Raw genomic sequence first — 4428 nt, 5'->3', positions numbered from 1 at the left:
GGACACTGGGTACTGGACACTAGAGAGAGGGCCCTGGACACTGAGTACTGGACTCTAGCGAGAGGGCCCTGGACACTAGGTGCTGGACACTAGAGAGAGGCGCCTGGACACTGGGTGCTGGACGCTAGTGAGAAAGGCCTGGACACTGCGTGCTGGACAATAGAGAGAGGGCCCTGGACACTGGGTGCTGGACGCTAGAGAGAGGGCCCTGGACACTGGGTACTGGACACAAGAGAGAGGGCCCTGGACACTGGGAACTGGACACTAGAGAGGGGGCTCTGGACGCTGGACTATAGGGATAGGGCTCTGGACACTGGGTACTGGAAACTAGAGAGAGTGCCCTGGACACTGGGTACTGGATACTAGAGAGAGGGCTCTGGAAAATAGAGAGAGGGCTCTGGACGCTGGACTTTCGAGAGAGGGCTCTGGAAAATAGAGAGAGGGCTCTGGATACTGGACTATAGAGAGAGGGCTCTGGACAATAGAGAGGGCTCTGGACGCTGGACTATAGGGAGAGGGCTCGGGACAATAGAGAGAGGGATCTGGACACTGGACAATAGAGAGAGGGCTCTGGAAACTGGACTAGAGACAGAGGACTCTGGACACTGGACAATAGAGAGAGGGCTCTGGACACTGGACTATAGAGAGAGGGCTCTGGACAATAGAGAGAGGGCTCTGGACACTGGACAATAGAGAGAGGGCTCTGGACAATAGAGAGAGGGCTCTGGACACTGGACAATAGAGAGAGGGCTCTGGACAATAGAGAGAGGGCTCTGGACACTGGACAATAGAGAGAGGGCTCTGGACACTGGACGAGAGAGAGGGATCTGGACAACAGAGAGAGGGCTCTGGACGCTGGACTATAGAGAGAGGGCTCTGGACAATAGAGAGAGGGCTCTGGACACTGGACAATAGAGTGAAGGCTCTGGACACTGGACTATAGAGAGAGGGCTCTGGACAATAGAGAGAGGGCTCTGGACACTGGACTATAGAGAGAGGGCTCTGCACACTGGACTATAGAGAGAGGGCTCTGGACACTGGACTATAGAGAGATGGCTCTGGACAACAGAGAGAGGGCTCTGAACACTGGACTATAGAGAGAGGTCTCTCGACACTGGAAGAGAGAGAGAGGGCTCTGGACACTGGACAATAGAGAGAGGGCTCCGGACAATAGAGAGAGGGCTCTGGACACTAGAGAGAGGGCTCTGGACACTGGACAATAGAGAGAGGGCTCAAGACACTGAACAATAGAGAGAGGGCTCTGGACACTGGACAATAGAGAGAGGGCTCTGGACAATAGAGAGAGGGCTCAGGACACTGGACTATAGAGAGAGGGCTCTGGACAATAGAGAGAGGGCTCTGGACACTGGACTATAGAGAGAGGGCTCTGGACAATAGAGAGAGGGCTCTGGATGCTGAACTATAGAGAGAGAGCTCTGGACAATAGAGTGAGGGGTCTGGACACTGGACTATCGAAAGAGGGCTCTGGACAATAGAGGGAGGGCTCTGGACACTGGATAATAGAGAGAAGGCTCTGGACACTGGACGAAAGAGAGAGGGCTCTGGACAATAGAGAGAGGGCTCTGGACACTGGACAATAGAGAGAGGGCTCTGGACAATAGAGAGAGGGCTCTGGACACTGGACAATAGAGAGAGGGCTCTGGACACTGGACTATAGAGAGAGGGCGCTGGACAATCGGGAGAGGGCTCTGGACACTGGACGATAGAGAGAGGTCTCTGAACCCTGGACTATGGAGAGAGGGCTCTGGACACTGGACTATAGAGAGAGGGCTGTGGACACTGGACAATAGAGAGAGGGCTCTGGACAATAGAGAGATGGCTCTGGACACTGGATAACAGAGAGAGGGCTCTGGACACTGGACAATAGAGAGAGGGCTCTGGACACTGGACTATACGGAGTGGGCTCTGGACACTGGAGAATAGACAGAGGGCTCTGGACACTGGACTATAGAGAGAGGGCTCCGGACAATAGAGAGTGGGCTCTGGACACTGGACAATAGAGAGAGGGCTCTGGACACTGGACTATAGAGAGAGGGCTCTGGACAATAGAGCGAGGGCTCTGGCCACTGGACAATAGAGAGAGGGCTCTGGACACTGGACTATAGAGAGAGAGAGGGCTCTGGACCATGGACTATAAAGAGAGGGCTCTGGTCAATAGAGAGAGGGCTCTGGACACTGTACTATAGAGAGAGGGCTCTGGGCAATAGAGAGAGGGCTCTGGACACTGGACAATAGAGAGAGGGCTCTGGACACTGGACTATAGAGAGAGAGAGGGCTCTGGACACTGGACTATAGAGAGAGGGCTCTGGACAATAGAGAGAGGGCTCTGGCCACTGGACAATAGAGAGAGGGCCCTGGACACTGGACTATGGAGAGAGAGAGGGCTCTGGACACTGGACTATAGAGAGAGGGCTCTGGACAATAGAGGGCTCTGGACACTGTACTCTAGAGAGAGGGCTCTGGACAATAGAGAGAGGGCTCTGGCCACTGGACGATAGAGAGAGGGCTCTGGACACTGGACTATAGAGAGAGAGAGGGCTCTGGACACTGGACTATAGAGAGAGGGCTCTGGACAATAGAGAGAGGGCTATGGACTGTACTCTAGAGAGAGGGCTCTGGACAATAGAGAGAGGGCTCTGGACACTAGAGAAAGGGCTCTGGACAATAGAGAGAGGGCTCTGGACACTAGAGAGAGGGCTCTGAACAATAGAGAGAGGGCTCTGAACACTGGACAATAGAGAGAGGGCTCTGAACACTGGACAATAGAGAGAGGGCTCTGGACACTGGACAATAGAGAGAGGGCTCTGGACAGTAGAGAGAGGGCTCTGGACACTGGACACTAGAGAGAGGGCTCTGGACAATAGAGAGAGGGCTCTGGACACTAGAGTGAGGGCTCTGAACAATAGAGAGAGGGCTCTGAACACTGGACAATGGAGAGAGGGCTCTGAACACTGGACAATAGAGAGATGGCTCTGGACACTGGACAATAGAGAGATGGCTCTGGACACTGGACAATAGAGAGAGGGCTCTGGACACTAGAGAGAGGGCTCTGAACAATAGAGGGCTCTGAACACTGGACAATAGAGAGAGGGCTCTGGACACTAGAGAGAGGGCTCTGAACAATAGAGAGAGGGCTCTGAACACTGGACAATAGAGAGAGGGCTCTGAACACTGGACAATAGAGAGATGGCTCTGGACACTGGACAATAGAGAGAGGGCTCTGGACACTGGATTATAGAGAGAGGGCTCTGGACACTAGAGAGAGGGCTCTGAACAATAGAGAGAGGGCTCTGAACACTGGACAATAGAGAGAGGGCTCTGAACACTGGACAATAGAGAGATGGCTCTGGACACTGGACAATAGAGAGATGGCTCTGGACACTGGACAATAGAGAGAGGGCTCTGGACACTAGAGAGAGGGCTCTGAACAATAGAGGGCTCTGAACACTGGACAATAGAGAGAGGGCTCTGGACACTGGACAATAGAGAGAGGGCTCTGAACACTGGACAATAGCGAGAGGGCTCTGAACACTGGACAATAGAGAGAGGGCTCTGGACACTGGACACTAGAGAGAGGACTCTGGACACTGGACAATAGGGAGAGAGCTCTGGACACTGGACAATAGAGAGAGGGCTCTGGACACTGGACACTAGAGAGAGGGCTCTGGACAATAGAGAGAGGGCTCTGAACACTGGACAATAGAGAGATGGCTCTGGACACTGGACAATAGAGAGATGGCTCTGGACACTGGACAATAGAGAGAGGGCTCTGGACACTAGAGAGATGGCTCTGAACAATGGAGGGCTCTGAACACTGGACAATAGAGAGAGGGCTCTGGACACTGGACAATAGAGAGAGGGCTCTGAACACTGGACAATAGAGAGAGGGCTCTGAACACTGGACAATAGAGAGAGAGGGCTCTGGACATTGGACACTAGAGAGAGGGCTCTGGACAATAGAGAGAGGGCTCTGAACACTGGACAATAGAGAGAGGGCTCTGGACACTGGACAATAGAGAGAGGGCTCTGAACACTGGACAATAGAGAGAGGGCTCTGAACACTGGACAATAGAGAGAGAGCTCTGGACACTGGACAATAGAGAGAGGTCTCTGAACACTGGACAATAGAGAGAGGGCTCTGAACACTGGACAATAGAGAGAGGGCTCTGAACACTGGACAATAGAGAGAGAGGGCTCTGGACACTGGACACTAGAGAGAGGGCTCTGGACAATAGAGAGAGGGCTCTGAACACTGGACAATAGAGAGAGGGCTCTGAACACTGGACAATAGAGAGAGAGGGCTCTGGACACTGGACACTAGAGAGAGGGCTCTGGACAATAGAGAGAGGGCTCTGAACACTGGACAATAGAGAGAGGGCTCTGGACACTGGACAATAGAGAGAGAGG

This window comes from Heterodontus francisci, chromosome 30, assembly GCF_036365525.1.
Source record: "Heterodontus francisci isolate sHetFra1 chromosome 30, sHetFra1.hap1, whole genome shotgun sequence".
Taxonomy (NCBI): domain Eukaryota; kingdom Metazoa; phylum Chordata; class Chondrichthyes; order Heterodontiformes; family Heterodontidae; genus Heterodontus; species Heterodontus francisci.
This window is presented reverse-complemented; position numbering follows the sequence as displayed.